At 39.3% G+C, this 21,719-nt stretch overlaps 1 protein-coding gene and 1 long non-coding RNA gene across 2 annotated transcripts in view; one reads left to right on the forward strand and one right to left on the reverse strand.

Annotated features, from left to right (window-relative positions):
- STARD3NL (STARD3 N-terminal like) overlaps window positions 1-5,974 on the reverse strand; it is a 61,516-nt gene extending 55,542 nt beyond the window's left edge. The window contains exon 1 of the mRNA XM_005891737.3: window positions 5,750-5,974. The gene's annotated coding sequence lies outside the window, so the exon portion shown is untranslated. The remainder of the gene's footprint in view (window positions 1-5,749) is intronic.
- A 98-nt stretch (window positions 5,975-6,072) lies between these two features.
- The window catches only part of LOC138987629 (uncharacterized), a 196,307-nt gene continuing 180,660 nt past the window's right edge, over window positions 6,073-21,719 (forward strand). Inside the window, exons 1-3 of the long non-coding RNA XR_011464015.1 lie at window positions 6,073-6,187; window positions 6,641-6,754; window positions 7,976-8,107. This is a non-coding gene — a long non-coding RNA (uncharacterized lncRNA). The remainder of the gene's footprint in view (window positions 6,188-6,640; window positions 6,755-7,975; window positions 8,108-21,719) is intronic.

Raw genomic sequence — 21,719 nt, forward strand, 5'->3', positions numbered from 1 at the left:
AAATGTCAACAGTGCTCAGGATACCAAATCCTGACATAAAGCATTTAAAAGGAATGCTTAACACAGAGGAAGCCCTCTCAGTTATTATCAGTAATAACAGAAGCAAGCCCTAGCTGGGCCTCCCACCTCAGCTGGAGAAAACTCTTAATTTCTCAAGAGCTCCTTCTGCTACCTTGGAGGAATTTAACAAATAGGGAAATGTACTTGAAATTCCCTGGTTCTATGTCATTCATTCAGCAGGTCATTAATCAATTAAAGAACCATGAGAATATATTTTCCTAAAACAAAAAGCAAACAAGAACATCCTCTAGTGAGCAACAATGCAGTGTCAGAAAAGTAAACTGTCCTGGAAAACACGGAACACAGAAACTGGTGATTACTGCAACTTAGAAGGCACCAGACTGAATTTCCTCCAGCTCCTAGTTTAATACAGAGGATGCCCATTAATCCCAAGAAATGTTTTAGAAAACTGTGATGAGAGGGGAAGTAGAAGAGAAAGGTTTTGCTCTTTCATTTTATTAATTAATTTTTACCTTTTTTGGCTGCCCTGAGCAGCATGTGGGATCTTAGTTCCCCAACCAGGGACTGAACCCATGTCTCCTACCAGTGAAGCTCCAAGTCTTGACCACTGGATCACCAGGAAAGCCCCAAGAAATAGGCTTTAAACTAAAGAGCCTACCAAACCAGATACCAGCCACCGCTTGCCCAGGAAGATCCCGTGGGCTTAAACAGCTCAGTTGGGGATCCTTGGGGAGAGTTCCTGCTTTGAGTTGGAGTCACAACAAGAGGTGTCTTCCAGATGTAGGGCAGCTCAGTAGCAAGCAAGTCAAACAATCTGGAAAGGCCTCAGCCGTGCTAAAATACACTTAAGAGGCTACCAGGAATTCTGCAGCAGGACATCAGAACGAGTGCCAGCCCGTGCTGCCATGAACCAGGAGTGCTGATCAAGCTCCGTAGCCCAGCACTGCAGGAATCTCTGACTCGTCCTCTGGCTTCAGTTTTCTCAGTCACTATTAAAAAGTGGAACTGCTGTTATTTTTTTCCCAAAACCATAAACACAGAGAACACTGATTCTTATTTGCAACAATGTGCCTTCAATACTTATAGCACAAACATCTGAGTTCCTCTCAAGGGACCCCTTGGTAACTGTAGCAGTCAGACCCTTAATTGTAACAGGAAAGAAGTTCTGCTGAATCAAGGCCAAGAAAAGCATTAGACGCTTCTAGCAAAGGTGAGGTAGTAACAGTTCTACAAATCTAAAAAGGCTAAACTAAAGGGCTCTATCATTTATTTAAAAAAAAAAAAAAACCACTTTTCAAGTCTAAAACGAATTGTTAAATCTCTTTTAAGCTCAAGTTAACATATATTTGAACACCCACGTACAACATCGTATGCTACCAAAGATATCCAGATTGGTAAACTGCATCACAGAGCAAGACTACCAGAAGTGCTGTCAAAGAGAAGGCTTCCACTAAAGAGACAGAGGAAAGGAGCAAAGACGGACACAGTGGCACTGGTAGAACTTTGGCTGCAACTGTTTATGTAGAACGCATTTCAGGCTGCAGGCAGAGCACAAGCAATGGCACTAAAGCTGGAACGGCCAGGAGTCCAGTTTGGGGCACTGGGTTCATGGTGGAAGGACAGCACTGTAATCTGAGGCCAAATCATGACAGCTTGGACCTTCAGAAGGTGTAAGTCAGCTGCACAAACTAATTCCAGTAACATTATTCTGATTTGACTAATAGAAAAGTTGATCACCATTAAGTTATTGTGCTATGCTTAGTCACTCAGTCATGTCCAACTCTTTGTGACCCCAAAGTCACTCAGTCGTGTCCAACTCCTGGCTCCTCTGTCCATAGGATTCTCCAGGCAGGAATACTGGAATGGGTTGCCATCCCCTACTCAAGGGATCTTCCCAACTCAGTGATCGAACTCAGGTCTCCATCACTGCAGGCAGATTTTTTACCATCTGAGTCACTTATAGGAGAGTCAGAAAGCTATCAGAAAGTAAATTCAGCTATTTGTTAATTTACTATAATTCATCAATAGTATCTCAATCATAATTAATAAAATAAGCAAACGTTAGAAATAAAGAAGGAAGAAGGAAATGGCAACCCACTCCAGTGCTCTTGCCTGGAGAATCCCAGGGACGGGGGAGCCTAGTGGGCTGCCGTCTATGGGGTCGCACAGAGTCAGACACGGCTGAAGCGACTTAGCAGCAGTAGCAGCAGAAATAAAGAATGGGTATTTTTAAATTGTAGGAGGAAACTGACCCCCTTTTCAATAATATAATTTAGAAATGAATTTTGACTCATTTTCAAAAATGATAATGCATTACTAAGAAAGAGAAGTTGTCTTCCTGAGCTGGCTCAACAGCTTCCTCAATTATAGGAAGAAACCATACTTGCCAACAGAAACCATGAACCAGCAAATGCTCAGCGATGTTCCCGTACTTGTAAGCAAATGGTTAAAGCTGGGAAAACAACACATTGTAAACTCCCTACAAAGATTTGTGAAGTTGAAATGTAAATTTTAAAGTCATTTTGAAGCCACTTTCTACTAAGAAAACCAAGGTTCACAAAGAAAGTTTACATATGCTCACTGCTGAAAAGAGAATTAAAATACAGTACGGGGCTGTTTGGGGGCTTCCCTCAGAGCTCAGTCGGTAAAGAATCTGCCTTCAATTCCTGGGTCCAAAAGATCCCCTTGAGAAGGAAATGGCAACCCACTCCAGTATTCTTAACTGGAGAATCCCATGGGCTACAGTCCATGGGGTCTCAAGAGTCAGACATGACTTAGCGACTAAACCACCATCACCACCACCAAGGGGCTATTTTAGCCCAAGTAGCAGCACTGTCTCATCTTTTTAAAAGATGCCTTGTATGAGTTTATTTAAAACTGCCTTGTATGAGTTTATGGACAGTAAATTCATGATGTTGAAATATTATATTTCTCTATATACCAAAACCCCTTGTGATGGACCGTCCATGAAGTTTAAGTATAGTAGAAAAAACATTAGGCTGAAAATTAGTAGGATGAAAATCTGATGCCAGTTCTGTCTCGAAAAGCACTGAAGAGGCTTCCCCAGTTTCACCTTTAAACTACGAGGATTGAATCATGATGTCTAAAGTGCTATTTCATAAAATATTAATTTCATAGTACAGAGTTGTTGTAATACACTCAGGGAGGTAGTGTATCACGGATCAAGCTTCAGTGACAGACTAACTGGAGTGTTCAAACCTGGGCTCCCTCAGTACCAGGTGGTAGCCTTATGCAGAAGTTTCCTCTTCTGTCAAGAAAGGATAACATTTACCTTTGCAACAGGAAAGAAGAATCAGAAAGTATATAATGCCTCTGGTATATTGCAGGCACTAAATAAAGGCAGACATTAAGTCTCTGGCCAGTAAGATAAGTTCTAATGGAGAAGAGGAATCCACTTGACAAAGCAGTTTCCTAGAACTCAGCCTGGAGAAGAGCAGGGACTGAATGCCTGGCACATAAATACTGGGGAGGACTCACAATTGGGAGTGCTGCTGCTGCTGCTGCTGCTGCTAAGTCGCTTCAGTCGTGTCCGACTCTGTGCAACCCCATAGGCGGCAGCCCACCAGGCTCCCCAGTCCCTGGGATTCTCCAGGCAAGAACACTGGAGTGGGGTGCCATTTCCTTCTCCAATGCATGAAAGTGAAAAGGGAAAGTGAAGTCGCTCAGTCGTGTCTGACTCTTAGCGACCCCATGGACTGCAGCCTACCAGGCTCTTCCATCCATGGGATTTTCCAGGCAAGAGTACTGGAGTGGGGTGCCAATGCCTTCTCCGACAGTTGGGAGTAAGAAGGATCAAAGCAGGAAGTAGAAGATAAACAAAGGCTCAGAGTACTGCAGATAGTAACAACGAACAGGAAAGAAACAGCGTGGGACACAGTGCTTGAGGGAAGAAGACATTTTCCCATTGAGGACCACTGGTGAAAAAACATATATAGTGATTTACTACAATGATTTCATAACCAATATAAAGCAGAAAGCGGGGTTAGCATTATATGAATGTCACTAAGAAAAATGAAGAGAGCTTTGACAATTCTTTGCCTGCAATTCCCACATGGATTGAGATGATCGCAATCCTGCCCACCTCTGAGTGCCACTTCCCCCACTACTGTCCTCCCACCTCACTCTCCCCTAGGTATACCCCACTCCAGCCACACAGCTTCTCTTCTATCTCTGGAACATATCAAGCTTCTTTTTCCTTTAGCTCCTTTGCATTGTTACTTCTGCTTGGAAACTTCCAGCAGATCTTCCCATGGCTGACTCATTCTAAACATTCAGATCTCCTCCAAACTTCCTCAAGGAAATCTTTCCTGACCACCCATATCTAAATTTCCCCCCACATCCTAGTCGTGCTCCAGCCCCTGGTAAGGTCTATTCTAGCATTTATCATTATCTAAAATTGTCATTTTTGTTTATATATTTATAGTATCTCCATCAAAATGGAAGGTCTTGAGGGCAAGACTATTATTTAAATGTTTTCACATTCAATCCTCAACATCTACAACAAAGAATGAGATGAGGCAGAAATGAGGCGATCATCAGAAAAATTTGTTCAAAGACTAAAGTCAAACGATAATAAACATCCTTCTGTGAACCTTAGTAAGGAAAAGTCCCCTGAAGCGGTTTTAATTTCATTTCTTTAATGCAGTTTTATGCAATAATGCAGTCTTAAAGGTCAATGTCTGAGACAGATTTAAAAAGAATGAATTCTTCATGACAATACAAAACATTATATATGGATACATATATTATACAGTACACATTTTTACTTTATGAGCATGAATTATGCCCCACCTTATTAGAACCCATAAATAAAGCATCTTAGGTATCCTAAGATGTTTTGTTTCATGAGGATATATGGGTAGATGGACTATATATGTGAATTATCTTTCAGAACTCTTCTCCACAAAGAATTCTGAGATAAACTGAACTAATTCCAGTATTAGTATGGAAAGGCTTGATCTGTTATTTTGTTACCTAGCTAAGCTTATCCAAACTATTACTGAATAAAGTGATGAATTCAGTAATTTCACCTGTGAAACAGAAGAAAAATGACATGAAGATCAATTGGCACTTTAAGAGAATAAGAAAAGTTCCACAATGTTAACTCATGTTTGAATTTAAAAAAATCCCTCTCTAATCCTAAACCAAAAAATAAGCATGCTACTGAGATTTCAAAATATGACCAGATACCCATGAGTGAGCAAAGCAGTGAACTGAAACCAGAGCCAGGACATTCGTGATTTGTGCTTTAATTTTTAAATTTTGGTTGGAACACAGCTTTCCTTGATGGGGGAAAAAAAAAAAGAGGTCAGTAAGCGACCTTGTTCCTATAACCCACGCATCAACCTAGTCACCATTCTTGGTCACCATGGAGGGCCCAAGGGGCCAGCAGAGGGCTTGATTTCAACGAGGGCTCCGCAGGATGAAGGAATGGAGACCTCTCTACTAGCATCCATCCCCTGAATGCCCACCCAAACCTTGGATGAAAAGAGGCGCCGCAATCTGCAACTTCACTTCTGTACCCATCATAAACAAGCCCGCCAAGCCCCTCCTCCTCTCCAGAGGGCGGCGAGGGCCGTACAAACAAGCCGGGATGCTCGGTTCTGACCTCCGTTCGCGGGTCTCCAGTGAGCCCCGGGCAAATCATCTGATCCCGATGACTCAGTTTTACAATCTGTCAAATAGGGTGACTAGAAACCCAGCCTACCTCATCGGGTGGTTCCGGGCCGGCCGCCCCAGGCTGGCCGGGAGACCGCGGATCTGTGGCTGCGCCCGCGGCAGTCTCCGCCGGCGGAGGGGCGGGGCTCGGCGGGGCGGGACCAGGACTCTAGTCCTGCAGAAGTCGCGCAGCCCACCGCCCGCGTACTATCGCCCCAGGACCTCCTAGAGTACCCGGCCTATGACGTCAGCACGCTGACGTCGACGCACAGAGGTCGCATCTCGCCCCAGGGACCAAAGACCCGGTAAGGGCCAGAGAGCCCCTATAGCAGAGCGGCGATTGGTGAGTGACTCTGTCAGTCATATACTGTCCAGTAAGCGTTGCGGGAAGGAGCGAGGGGCGGTCCGGCCGGCCCTGAGGAGAGAGTGGGAGTATGAAACTACGGCTGACTGAATTTTCGCGAATCCGGTTCCGCACGGTTTTCTGGTGCGTCCCTTCGCTCTCCTGATAGATACTTCTGGCTTCCCCCAGTCTTTTGGTGGCAATTTAGGGTCCAACTCTGGGAAATAATCATGGGACTGGATTTCAGGGCCCTTGGGCGCTCCAGAAGTGAAAACGTAGGACATTCAATTTCCGTGTTCAAGAGTTACCTCAGCTTTGAATTCTCCTCGGCCCCAGCCCTACCTCCACCCCGACTTGGGATACTCTCTCAGCGCTCCTAGCGCATAACACTTAACTTTTAATAGTGGTGGTGGTGGTGGTTTAGTTGCTAAGTCGTGTCCGACTCTTGCGACCCCATGGACTGTAGCCCGCCAGGCCCCTCTGTCCGTAGGATTTTCCAGGCAAGAATGATGGAGTGGGTTGGCATTTCCTTTTCCAGGGGATCTTCCCAATCAGTTTTAATAGCAGTCAACATTTTTTTTTTTTTAATTTGTATAGGTTTTCGCTCGAAATTGACCTTAAACTTTACTGAGACAATATACAAAAGTTGCAAGTATTTAATGTATACATTTTAATGATTTTGGACCCTGTGATACCATCACTACAAACAAGGTAATAAACATATCCATTGACAAACTTCTGATTTGAAAAGATCCATATGGTCATATGTTCCTGCTGCTGCTGCTGCTAAGTCGCTTCAGTCGTGTCCAACTCTGTGCAACCCCATAGACGGCAGCCCAGCAGGCTCCCCTGTCCCTGGGATTCTCCAGGCAAGAACACTGGAGTGGGTTGCCATTTCCTTCTCCAATGCATGAAAGTGAAAAGTGAAAGTGAAGTCACTCAGTCGTGTCCGACTGTTAGCGACCCCATGGACTGCAGCCTACCAGGGTCCTCCATCCATGGGATTTTCCAGGCAAGAGTACTAGAGTGGGGTGCCATTGCCTTCTCTCATCGTATGTTCCTAGCAGCTCTATTTACAATAGCCAAGATACAAAAATTACCCAGAAGTCCATTGACAGATGAAGGACAAAGATATGGCACATATATACAATGGAATACTACTCAGCCATAAAAAAGAAAGAAATAATGCCATTTGCAGCAACACAGATGGACCTAAAGATTATCATACTAAGTGAAGTAAATCGAAGAGAAAGACAGAATAGCATACAATACCACTTATATGTGGAATCTAAAATATGATAGAAATCAACTTATCTATGAAACAGAAATTACTCACAGACATAAAGAACAGATTGGTAGTTGCCAAGGCACAGAGGAGGGGGAAGGATGGACTGGGAGTCTGGGATTAGCAGATGTAGACTATTTTATATGGAATGGATAAACAACAAGGCCCTACTGTATAGCACAGGGAACTATATTCAATATTTTATAATAAACCATAATAGAAAAGAATATTAAACAGAATTTATATGTATAACTAAATCACTTTCTGTACACCAGAAACCAACACAACATTGTAAATCAACTATACTTAAATAAAGTAAAATTTTAAAAAATACTCATCACCACTAAAAGATTTCTTGTGTCCCCTTGCACTTTTTTTTAATGGTAAGAACACATAGCAAGAGAACTACTGTCTTTAAGTGAACAACTTATGTTAACTATGTGCCCTATGTTGTACAGCTAATCTCTAGAGTTTATTAATCTTATATATAACTGTAACTTTATAACCACTGAAAAATCCCTAGTTTTCTCCCCCCATCTTCTGGCAACCACCATTCTGTTGTTGGCATCTGTGAGTTTAACTATACTAAATACTTCATTTAAGTGGAATCGTGCAATATTTGAATTCTATGACTGACTTATTTCCAGACATAATATTTTCCATGGCAATGCTGCATCTCCAGCTCTTCCCTCTGAACTTCATGTGAGCCGTGAGCTAAGCTGGACATTAATGTCTACCTTTCAGATGGTTGGTGCCATAAAAGGAATACATGCATGCAGGTAGGAAATGCTGCTACAACTGTAGATTGTCCTCTCCCCTCCCCCAAGTACAGTTCAAATTAGCCCTCACCTCACACTCCTCCAGACCAGGTACCTGAGCCCCAAAACTTCTCTGCCCCTTCCAAGTTTGGGTTCTGTGAGCACACAACTGCTGAAATAGCCCATGAGAGGTTTTAGGTCTGAACTTTGTATTCCAGAAGTCTCTGAGAATTGACTAGAAAAAACAGATGCTATAAAGAAAAAGTGATGATTGAACCAAATGAAGCAATGTCGGAGTAAGAAGGTGTCTGGTTGTGTAGCTGATTTATATAACGTGCCTTTTAAGCAATTAGAACTAGATGATGCAATTATTTGTTACCTGATTGTATTTGAAAGGCAAGAAATACATGGAGTAGCACTTTAGCTTTTGCTTCAGTCCAAAAAAAAAAAAAAAAAAACAGCTGTTACTTAGATAAAAGAGCATTTAAAATGAAAAATGAATTTTTTGATAAAAATGTAGAGATATAGATGGACTTCCTGGTGGCTCAGTGGTAAAGAATCCACCTGCAATACAGAAACCACAGAAAATGTGGATTTGGTCCTGGGTTCAGGAAGATCCCCTGAAGGAGGGCATGGCAACCCACTCCAGTATTCTTGCCTGGAGAATCCGAAGGACAGAGGAGCCTGACAGTCCACAGTCCATGGGGTCGCAAAGAGTTGGACATGGCTAAAGCAACTTAGCACACACAAAAATATACATAATATTTACTCCTGGGCCCATCCATGGTATCCCAAATGGTAGGATTTCCTTTTTTAAAAATGCTGAATAACATTCCATTGTGTGCATATTCCACATTTTCTTTATCCTTTCATCTGTTGTTGGAAGTGTGGGTTGTTTCCAGATCTTGACTGTTGTAAATTATGCTGCAATAAACATGGTAAATGAGCTTCCCCCACGGGTTAGAGAGTAAAGAATCCTCCTGCAATGCAGGAGACACGGGTTTGATCCCTGGGTCAGGAAGATCCCCTGGAGGAGGGCATGGCAACCCACTCCAGTATCCTTGCCTGGAGAACCCCATCGAGAGAACAGCCTGGCAGGCTACTGTCCATGGGGTTGCAAAAAGTCAGGTACTACTGAAGCAACTGAGAATGCACACAAAACATGGAAATGAAGATATATGTTTAGGATCCTGATTTCACTTCTTTTGAATATATATCCAGGAGTAGAATTACTAGTTCAGATGGCAAAAGTTATAGAAAATATAAACAGACTAATAACAAATTAGGAAATTGAATTAGTAGTCAAAAATCTTCAAACAAGAAAAGCCAGGACTAGATGGCTTCACTGGTGAATTCTACTAAACATTTAAGGAAGAATCAGCACCAGTCTTTCTCAGACTTCTCTAAAAATTCAAAGAGGAGGCAGCATTTCCAAATCCATTTTATCAGGCCTCTATTGCCTTAATAACAAAACCATAAAAACGCATTTCAAGAAAAGAAAATTGCAGCTCCGTATCCCTGGTGAATGTATACCCAAAAATTTATAACAAAAATTCTAGCAAACAGAATTCAAGAGTATATGGACTTCTCAGATGACTCAGTAGTAAAGATCCACCTGCCAATGTAGGAGCCTGAGGAGATGCAGGTTTGTTCCCTGTGTCGGGAAGATCTCTTGGAGGAGGAAATGTCAGCCCACTCCAGTATCCTTGCCATGATAATCCTCTGGACTCAGTAGCTACAGTCCACAGGGTCACAAAGAGTCAGACATGACTGAGTGACTGAGAACACACGTCTATGCCGTGATCAAATGGAATTTATTTATGGAATGGCAGGATGGTTCAACATAATCAAATAAATCAGTATGATTCACCACATTAGCAAATGAAGGATGAAAATCATATGATCATCTCAACAGATGCAGAGAAAACATTTGACAATATTAAACCTCCCTTCCTGATAAAAGCTCTTAGCAGATTAAGTATAGACAGAAGGCACCTCAACACAATAAAGATCAGATATGAGAAACCCACAGTTAACGTATTCAATGGTGAAAAATTGAAAGCTTTCCTTCTAAGATCAGGAACAAAGCAAGGGTACCCACTCTTACCATTTATGTGCAACTTATAGGCAGTCCTAGACAGAGCAGCTAGTCAAGAAAAATAAATAAAAAGCCATCCAGGGAATTTCCTGGCAGTCCAGTGGTTAGTCCAAGCCTACACTGCTGAGGGCCTAGGTTCAGTCCCTGTCTGGGGAACTAAGATCCCACAAGTTATGTGGCATGGCCAAAAAAAGAAAAGTATTAAATAATCTTTAAAAAATTTTAAGGCATCCATATTGAAAAGGAAAGAAAATTGTCCCTATTTGTAGATGACATGATCTCATATATAGACAACTCTAAAGATGGCATCACTGACTCGATGGACATGGGTTTGGGTGAACTCCGGGAGTTGGTGATGGACAGGGAGGCCTGGCGTGCTACGATTCCTGGGATCACAAAGAGTCGGACACGACTGAGCGACTGAACTGAACTGAAAGATTATACACACGTACAATCCTATCCAGTTAGTTTAGTCACTCAGTCATGTCCGACTCTTTGTGACCCCATGGACTGCAGCATCCCAGGCTTCACTGTCTATCACCAACTACCGGAGCCTCCTCAAACTTATGTACATCACATAGGTGATGCCATCCAACCATTTCATCCTCTGTCGTCCCCTTCTCCCGCCTTCAGTCTTTCCCAGCATCAGGGTCTTTTCCATTGAGTCAGTTCTTTGCATCAGGTGGCCAAAGTATTAGAGTTTCAGCTTCAGCATCAGGCCTTCCAACAAATATAATAGGACTGATCTCCTTCAGAATGGACTGGTTGGATCTCCTTGCAGTCCAAGGGACTCTCAAGAGTCTTCTCCAACACCACAGTTCAAAAGCATCAATTCTTCAGCACTCAGCTTTCTTTATAGTCCAACTCTCACATCCATACATGACTACTAGAAAAACCATAGCTTTGACTAGACAGACCTTTGTTAACAAAGTAATGTCTCTGCTTTTTAATATGCTGTCTAGGTTGGTCATAGCTTTTTTTCCAAGGAGCAAGCGTCTTTTCGTTTTATGGCTGCAGTCACCATCTGCAGTGATTTTGGAGCCCCCAAAAGTAAAATTTGTCACTGTTTCCATTGTTTCCCCATCTGTTTGTCATGAAGTGATGGGACTGGATGCCATGATCATAGTTTTCTGAATGTTGACTTTTAAGCCAACTTTTTCACCCTCCTCTTTCACTTTCATCAAGAGGCTCTTTGGTTCTTCACTTTCTGCCATAAGGGTGGTGTCATCTGTATATCTGAGGTTATTGATATTTTTTCCAGCAATCTTGATTCCAGCTTGTGCTTCATCCAGCCCGGCGTTTCACATGATTTACTCTGCATAATAGTTAAATAAGCAGGGTGACAATATATAGCCTTGACGTACTCCTTTCCTGATTTGGAACCAGTCTGTTGTTCCATGTTCAGTTCTAACTATGCCAGCAAATCTGGAAAACTCAGCAGTGGCCATAGGACTAGAAAAGGTCAGTTTTCCAATCCCAAAGAAAAGCAATGCCAAAGAATGCTCAAACTACCACAAAATTGCACTCATCTCACACGCTAGCAAAGTAAGGCTCAAAATTCTCCAAGCCAGGCTTCAATAGTACATGAATAGTGCACTTCCAGATGTTCAAGCTGGATTTAGAAAAGGCAGAGGAACCAGAGGTCAAATTGCTAACATCTGCCAGATAATTGAAAAAGCAAGAGAGTTCCAGAAAAATATCTACTTTTGTTTTATTGACTACGCCAAAACCTTTGAGTGTGCGGATTGCAACAAACTCTGAAAAACTCTTAAAGAATTGGGAATACCAGATCACCTTACCTGCGTCCTAAGAAATCTGTGTGCAGGCCAAGAAGCAACAGTTAGAACTGGACATGGAACAATCCTATTAGAACTAATAAACAAATCCGGGAAAGTTTCAGGATACAAAATCAATATATAAAATTCAGTTGCATTTTCATACACTAATAATGAACCACCAAAGAAAAGAAATGATAAGACAGTCTCATTTTCAATAGCATCAAAATCAATAGAATGTTTAAGGATAAGTTTAACAATGAACATGAAACTGCAATACACTGATGAAAGATATTAAAACACAAATAAATGGAAAGACATCTTGTGTTCATAGATTGGAAGACTTAATATTATTAAAATGTTCAGACTACCAAAAGGAATGTATATATTCAATGCTGTTTCCATTAAAATTCCACTGGCATTTTTAAAACAAATATGAAATAATTCTAAAATTCATATAGAACACTAAAAGCCCCAGAATACCCAAAGTGACCTTAAGAAAGAAGAACAAATCTGAGAACATCACACTTCCTGATTTCAAATATATTACAAAGCTGCCATAATTAAGGCAGTGTGATAATGGGATAAAGATAAACATACAGACCAATAGGACAGAATAAAGAGCCCAGAAATAAACCCCCCCACATATAGGCAGCTGAGTGTCAACAAGGGTGCCAAGAATACACAGTGGGGAAAGGGTCATCTCTTCAGCAAATGGTGTTTGGAACACTGAATATTCACATGTAAAGGAATGAAAATAAACCCCTATCTTAGAACATACACAAAAATCAGTTCAAAATGGATTAAAGATTTAAACCTAAGACCCAAACCCCTAGAAAAAAATGGGAAAAGCTTCATGAGAGTAGTCTTGGCAATGATTTCATGGATGTGACACCAAAAATACAGGCAGCAAAAGGAAAAAATAGACAAATGGGACTATATCAAACCATAAGGTTCTGCACAGTAAATGAAAAAATCAACAGAGGGAACAGGAAACCTAAAAATAGAAGAAAGCATTTGCAAACTGTAAATATAACAAAGCATAACTTCCTAAAAAATATAAGGAACTCCTACAATTCTTTAGCAAAAAAAAAAAAAACAAAAAATAAAACTAAAAAGATGGGTGAAGGATTTAGACATTCTCCAAAGAAGACATACAAATGACCAACAGATGAATGAAAAAGTGCTTTATGTCACTGATTATCAGAGAAATGCAAATCAAACCACCATGAGATATCACTTCACATTAGTTAAGAAGGATATTAAAAAAATAACAGGTGTTAGCAAGGATATGGAAAAATTGGAACCCTTGTACCCTATTGGTCGGAATGTAAAATGGTGCAGCCATTATGGAAAACAGCATGGTGGATTTTTGGTATGTTATGCATTCTGATGCATCTGTAGGTTATCACATTATGGATTTAATATGCATTTTGTGAATGACAAGAAATTTTAGCATCTTTTCACATGTTTGTATATCATTTGGATATTATCTTGTGAAATGCCTGTTCAAGTATTTTGCCCTTTGTAAAATTAGATTATCTGTGTTTTTCTTACTGATTTTTAGTTAGTTTGCTATATTCTAGATATGATTCTTTGTCAGGTAATTGTTTTATAGATATGTTTCTTATTCTTTGACTTTTTCATTACAAAATGAATCTTTGACTTATTAGAATCTTCTGCAAATTAATACTTTTAATTAGCTTCTGGATAATGCAAGGACTTTGAAACTTTAATTTCATTTACTCAATTTCTGATTCTTATACAGTTGTTTCTTAGTTTAATTGTATTTGATCATTTTAAAACCCAACAAAATATTATTTATTTTAAATGGACAATATTAGTTTAGATCTATAGTGTCTTATTTTGCTTTCATTGTGTGTGTGTGCTAAGTCACTTCAGTTGTGTCTGACTCTTTGTGACCCTATGGACTGTTGCCCTCTCGGCTCGTCTGTCTATTGGATTCTCTAGGAAAGAATACTAGTGTGGATTGCCATGGCCTCCTCCAGAGGATTTTCCCGACCCAGGGATTGAACCCACATCTCTTAGTTCTCCTGCATTGGCAGGCAGGTTCTTTACCATTAGCACCACCTAGGAAGCCCTTGCTTTTCATTACTTTTTGCTTTTCTGAGATTAAATTTGAAATCATTTCTTTCTTTGTTAAGTTTTAGAGTGTATCTCCTGGTGACAAAATTTTACTACCAGGCTATCTAAGATGAGGTACTTAAGCTAGCTTTCCTGACTGCTTTCCATACTCTCAAATGCAACTGTTTCCTTTTCATACTTCATCCAACATTGAACTTATTCATGGTGAGAAGTTGGTCTGATACCATATACTCAATTATAGCTCAAAAAGAATTGAGCATGTTGATTGGTGTCATTAATATTTTAGTGTCCCTTAGCCTAGTATAGTGCTGTCCACCACAAGAAAAATGTTTTAGAATGTCAGTGGTGAAAACAGCAGAGTAGGCACCTTCAGTGGTCTATTCCCCTACAGAAGAATTGAAAAATTAAGCAGAAACAGTCAGAATAAAATTTGCTGGAGTCGGGAAAGCAGATGAAGTTTCAAACAACCAAGCACGTGCTGAATCAAGACAAGGCAGCTTTATAATGGTAGAAGTATTTGGGGTGTTTTGACTTGCCCTTGACTAGCCCCCTCCAAGATACTGCAGCCATCTTAAAAATATGAGAATATTTACTTAAAAAGATAAATTGTACTTTTGAATTTTAAGGATGTAAGTTATATAAAGCAGTAAGAAAGTAAGTGGAAGATGAAGGACAAGAATTATAGGAAAAGCAATGGTGGTAATAATGTTTTAATAACCTTGGGGGTAGCCATGATTGAATGGTGAGTACATGAAACTATAGGCCCCTGAATTATCTTAGTTGATAAATCATTTTAGATTCTGAGAGGACCTGTGATTGGTCATATGATGAAAGAAGAGGTTAACACATTTTTCCTAACATTTTTCTGATATTAACATTCCCTTTAGTACTAGTTTGCAACTAAAATAATCTTAGAAGTTTGTCTAAAAGGGACAGTCCTTTTAGTAATTTAATAATTAGACATATTGTTACCAAACCAAACTTGAATCTCTTTGCCCAATGCACAGCAAAGCTGATGCTTTGACACTAGGTTGTGGTGAAGGAAAATGCAATATTTATTGCAAGGAAAATGTGCAGCTTGTGCTAAAAAATTGGAACTCCCCAGTGGCTTTCAGAGACGGGTTTTTAAAGATAGCATGAGGGAAAGGATTGCAGTATGTGATCAACTTGAGCACAATTCTCTGATTGGTTGATGATAAGATAACAAAATACAGTTTGGGGAACTGAAATCATCTACCTCTGATTCCAGCTGGTCTAGTTTTGACATGTTGCTGGTCAGCACACAGTTAACTTCTCCTGGCTGGTGAGGATTTTAGTATCTGTAAAACAACTCAAGGATATGGCTCAGGATATTATCTAACTATTATCAACCTAGACAGCATATTAAAAAGCAGAGACATTACTTTGCCAACAAAGGTCCGTCTAGTCAAGGCTATGGTTTTTCCAGTGGTCATGTATGGATGTGAGAGTTGGACTATAAAGAAAGCTGAGTGCCGAAGAATTGATGCTTTTGAACTGTGGTGTTGGAGAAGACTCTTGAGAGTCCCTTGGACTGCAAGGAGATCCAACCAGTCAATCCTAAAGGAGATCAGTCCTAGGTGTTCATTGTAATGGTGTTGAAGCTGAAACTCCAATACTTTGGCCACCTGATGTGAAGAGCTGACTCATTGGAAAAGACCCTGATGCTGGGAAAGATTGAGGGCAGGAGGAAAAGGGGACGACAGAGGATGAGATGGCGGGATGGCATCACCGACTCGATGGACATGGGTTTGGGTGGACTCTGGGAGTTGGTGATGGACAGGGAGGCCTGGCGTGCTGCGGTTCATGGGGTCGCAAAGAGTCGGACATGACTGAGCGACTAAACTGAACTGAACTAATTATGGCCTTTAAGGAGGAACGAAAGGTCTTTGATCTTGTTTTATGGGTAAACTATAATTATTTTGTCTTGCTTGACTGTCTTTGTTTGTTCATTTGTTTCAGCGTTTTCTCACCTCTCTGATTAAATTTGCCCTTTAGAACTTGATAAAGGCCTAGGACGCTAAAGCTTTTCTACGGACAGGAGGTGGGGTACAGGTAGGGATCTGTCCTCAAGAAAGCCCAGCAAGGTCCTGCTTGGTTTCAAAATCACTGATGTACATTGCAATTTAGTTCCCACTAAATATTACTACTAAATATATAAATAAGTGAAAAACCTAGGATAGGTGATTTTTTTTAATTTAAATTTATTTATTTTAATTGGAGGCTAATTACTTTACAATATTGTATTGGTTCTGCCACATATCAACATGAATCCGCCACAGGCGTACACATGTTCCCCATCCTGAACCCCCCTCCTACCTCCCTCCCCGTACCATCCCTTCAGGTCATCCCTGTGCACCAGCCCCAAGGATCCTGTATTGAACCTGGACTGGCGATTTTGACTTAAAAAAAGAAAAACACACCAATCCTGGAGAAGAATGAAATAGTGGATACCTGTTAGGAAGAGTAGTATCCATACCATCTAAAAAGACATGAGTTCTGAGACAAGTTGGGATATTTGGGTCTGATCCAAGATAGACTTTAAATACTAATTTACTCTTAAACAGAATATAAATTTCTATAGAATTTAGTGAAGATACAACTTCAGTTGCAGCAGTTTAAGTATTAGAAGTCTAAAAGACTAAGTAAAACTTGACTTATGGGACCAGAGCTAATGTTAGAACTTCGTAGAAGTTTGCCAACCCAAAACATCAGTGAATTTGGTCATTCTCATCCTGTTCTCTCCTAATTTGAGGGATTTAGTTGCATTTTGGTGAGTCTGTTTAGCTCACCATGGTCTCTCACGTAATACAGGACCACAATCCCAATGAGCATCCTCTTCTGCTCCAGAGTGAGTCAAGACAGCCAGGAAGGAGGTTTTCTTCTGCCACTGTGACTCACAGAGCATGAGACTGAGTTGGTGCTCTGGAGTAGGGAACCACTGCACCCTCCCTTGCATGTGGACCTGATGTTAGCCAAGGCTGGTCAAACCACCAAATCCACATATCAAATTAGGCCTCCATATTGCAAAGTTCCTAAGAAGTCATACAGAGGTCATTGGTCTATTCTTCCCAGCTATGTTTGTAAAGTTTCACACAATGCTTATGTTGGCAGGAGGCAGCTCCTGTAAGATTCTAGTGGTAACATGTGAGGAAGGGCCAAAATAATGGCAGAATATCCAGGAAAACAGTGTTTGTCATTATCATTAGTTATTTTCAAAGAAAGTTTTCCACATCTCTTTTTTGACTTTTTGGGGTTTTGTTAGTCTTTTTGTAAGCCTCTGTAGTCTGATGTTCTTTCTATGTTAAAAAAGGAATTCACGTAAAAAGCACTGTTAGTAATCCTTAACTTTTGGAAGTACTATGTGCTTGATGTAAGATTTCTCCATAAAACTATGCTATCCATAAAAGTTTTTTTTTTTTTTTAAGTAAAAGAATACAGGCAGCACTATAACACTGTGTTTAGTCTTGGTGAACTCATTCACTATTATCAGGAACTGATAGAGTTCGTGAGTTATTTTTTCTGTTTAGAAAATTAGTTTGTTTAAAATTTATAATTTTAATTTTGACCCTGCTGGAGTTGGAGCTAAAGGGGTGGGGAATGGGGAAGAAGGAGAGATGGAATGGGATACAAGTAGGAAAGGGGTAGAGAATGGAGAAGAAAGAGAGATAGGATGGGAGGCAGGTAGGAAATGTAACTTACGTTATATTACATTAATTGTAATTTTGTAAGATGGTGCTGTGATTTCTGGGCCTGGAAGTTTTGTATGATTTTAACTTTTTTAAAAACATGTAAGACAAAAATTACTTTCTTAACTATTTTTAATTATAGTCATAACTATATGCACATTGCTATGAATGTTAATTATATTCAGTAGTGTTAACTATATTCACACTGTTGTACAGCTCTCTGCTGCTGCTGCTGCTGCTAAGTCGCTTCAGTCGTGTCTGACTCTGTGCAACCCCATAGATGGCAGCCCACCAGGCTCCCCCGTCCCTGGGATTCTCCAGGCAAGAACACTGGAGTGCGTTGCCATTTCCTTCTGCAATGCATGAAAGTGAAAAGTGAAGGTGAAGTCACTCAGTCATGTCCGACTCTCAGTGCTCCCATGGACTGCAGCCTACCAGGCTCCTCCGTCCATGGAATTTTCCACGCAAGACAAGAGTACAGCTCTCTAGAGCTTTTTTATCTTGCAGAACTATAACTCTGTACCCATGGAACAACAGCTCCCTATCTCCCCCTTGCTCCAAATCATGGCATCTACTATTCTAATTTGTTTCTATGTATTTTACTACTTTAGATACCTCATATAAGTGGAATCATATACTATTTGTCTTTTTGTGAATAACTTACTTCGTTTCACTTAACATGATGTCCTTAAGGTTCGTCCATGTTATAGCATATGACAGGATTTCCTTCTTTTTTAAGGATGAATAATATTCCATTGTACATATTTACCACATTTTCTTTTATCTATTCATTTTTCCATGGGCATTTAGATTGCTTCCACCTCTTGGGTATTAGGCATAATACTAAAGTAAATATGGTGATGCAAAATATCTTCCATCCTACTTACAATTTTTTTGGTTGAATACCCAAAAGTGGGATTGCTGGATCATATAATAATTCTATTTTTATGGTTTTGAGAAACCTCTATATAGTTTTCCATTGTGATACATCATTTTGCATTCTCACCAACAGTGCACAAATTTCAAGTTTCTCCACATCCTCACCAATACTTGCCATTTTCTAAGTCTATCTGTGTCTATCTGTGTGTGTGTCTATGTGAGTGTGATATCTCATTGCATTTTTCTAATGATTAGTAATGATAAACCATCTTTTCATATGCTTTGTGGCTGTTTGTATATTTTCTACTCAAGTCCTTTGCACATTTTAAAATTGTTTTTTTATTGTTGCTGAGTTTAGTTCACTATTTTGGACATTAACCCTTTATCATATATATGATTTTGTAGATATTTTCTCCTATTCTGTAGGTTGCTTTTTCACTTATTGATTATCTTCTTTGATGTGCAGAGGTTTTTAAGTTTGTCTCTTTCAATGCCAAGTCCATTTTCATGACGCTCTTTCCCTGTTTTCTTTTACAGATTTAGATCTTATGTGTAGGCCTTTAACTGTTACCATTTTGTGTTATTTTTTGTATATGGTGTAAGATAAAGATCCAGCTTCATTCTTTTGCATGTCAATACCCAGTTTTGCCAGCTCCATTTGTTGAAGATACTGTCCTTTCCCCATTTTGTGAGCTTAATACCTTTGTCCAAGATCATATAACCATATGTGGGAGTGTTTATTTCTGTTCTGTTCAGTTAGTCTATATGTCTATCTTTATGCAGTACCACACTGTTATATTAATGATTTGAAATCAAGTTTGAGGCCTCCAACTTTGTCTTTTCTCAAGATTTATTTGGGATGTCTTGAGATTCCATATGAATTGTAGAATGCCTTTCAATTTCTCCAAAAATATCTTTGGGTTTTTCATAGTAAGTGTTAAGTGCTAGTTGCTTAGTCGTGCCCAACTCTTTGCAGTCCAATGGCCTACAGCCCACCAGGCTCCTCTGTCCATGAGATTTTCCAGGCAAAGATACTGGAGTGGGTTGCCATTTCCTTCTCTAGGGGATTCTCCCAACCCAGGGTTCAAACCCAGGTCTCCTGCACTGCAGGCAGATTCTTTACCGACCAAGCTGCAAGGGAAACCCCGCCTGTTTCATAGGGTTTGTATTAAATGTATAGATTGGTTTGAATAGTATGGACATTTCAGCAATATAAAATTTTCCAGTCCATGAACATAGGGTGTCTTTTCATTTATTTGCATTGTCTTTATTTCATATAGCAGGGTTTTATAATTTTTAGTATAGAAGTCTTGTTCCTTCTTAAGTGAATTTATTCCTAAGTATTTTGTTCCTTTTAATGTTATTGTAAATAGAATGGTTTCCTTAATTTCCTTTTAATGTTATTTATTGTTAATGTATAGAAACACAGCTGATTTCTACCTTTTGTTTTTGTATCCTGAAACTTGCTGAATTTATTAGTTCTGACAGTTTTGTGTGGGTTAAGGTGTGTAATGTTTAGTTGTGTTTGTATAAGAATATGTCATCTGAGAACAGAGGTAATCTTCTTTCTTTCCAAATTGGATCCCTGTTTTTCTTAACTAATTGCTCTGGTTAAGACTTCCAGTATTATTTAAATAGAAGTGATGAGTGGGCATCATTACCTTATTCCTGATCGAAGAGGAAAAGATTTCAGTTTTTCTATGTTGAGTATAATGTTAGCTGCAGGCTTTTCATATATAGTCTTAATTATGTTGAACTGTTTTTCTTCTATTCCTAGTTTGTTGCATGTTTTTATCATGAAAAGTTATTGAATTTTGTTAATTTTTTTCTGCATCAGTTGAGATAATCATTTAATTTTTGTTCTTTATTCTTTTAATGTGGTGTGTGAAATTGATTGCTTTTCATGCATTCAACCATCCTTGTATCCCAGGAATAAAACTCATTTGGTCATGCTGGGATGCTTTTAAGATGCTATTGAATTTAGTTTTTATTATTTTGATGAATATTTTTATATCAGTATTCACCAGAGGTATTTGTCTGTAATTTTCTTTTATTGCAGCATATTTTTCTAGCTGTGGGATCATGGTAATACTGGCCTCATAAAATGTGATTGGGAATGTGCTTCTTCTTTAATATTTTGGAAGAATTTAAAGAGAATTGGTAACTTCCTCTTTAACATGTTAGTAGAATTATCCAGAGAAGCAATCTAGTCCTAGGTTTTCTTTGCTGTGAAGTTTTTGATTACTGATTCAGTTTCCTCACTGATTATAGATCTGTTTAGATTTTTAATTTCCTCATGATTCAGTCTTGTTAGGTTCTATGCTTCTAGAAATTTGTCTGTTTCTTATAGATTATGTAGTTTATTGTGTAAAATTGTTCATAATAGTCTCTTTTTTATTTTTATTTTTTACATAGCAGTCTCTTATAATCCTTTCTGTTTCTGCAAAATCAGTTGTGATAGCTCCTCTTTCACTTCTGATTTTATTTATAAGGGCCCTCTCTTTTTTTTCTGATTTTATTTGTATGTGTTCTCTCTTTTTTTTTTATTAGTCTAACTAAGGATTTGTCAATTTTGTTGATTAAAAAAAAAATTCGTAAGTTTTGTTGACTTTTTTTCTATTCTTTGCTTCATTTATTTTTGCTTTATTATTTTCTTCCTTCTGCTAAATTTATACTTAGTTTGTTATTTTCTATATCTTTGAGATGTAAAGCTAGGTTATTAATGTGAACCCCTCCTTGTTTTTTCAGTGTTTACTGCCATAAACTCCCTCTTAGTACTGCTTTCACTGTATTCCATAAGTTTTGGTATGTTGGGTTTTTTTCATCTTTATTTTCCTGAAGATATTGTTTGTTTCTTTTTTGACTCATTTATTCTTTAAGAGTGTGTTGTTTGAATTCTACATATTTGTGAATATTCCAGTTTTCCTTTTGCTATTGATTTCCAGTTTCATCCCACCGTGGCCAGAAAAGATACTTGGTATGATTTCAATCTTCGTAAATTTGTTAGAACTTAATTTTGTGGTCTAACATGTGGTCTATCTTGGAAAATGTTCCATGTACAGTTAAAA

This window comes from Bos mutus, chromosome 4 (genome assembly GCF_027580195.1).
Source record: "Bos mutus isolate GX-2022 chromosome 4, NWIPB_WYAK_1.1, whole genome shotgun sequence".
Classification (NCBI taxonomy): Eukaryota; Metazoa; Chordata; class Mammalia; order Artiodactyla; family Bovidae; genus Bos; species Bos mutus.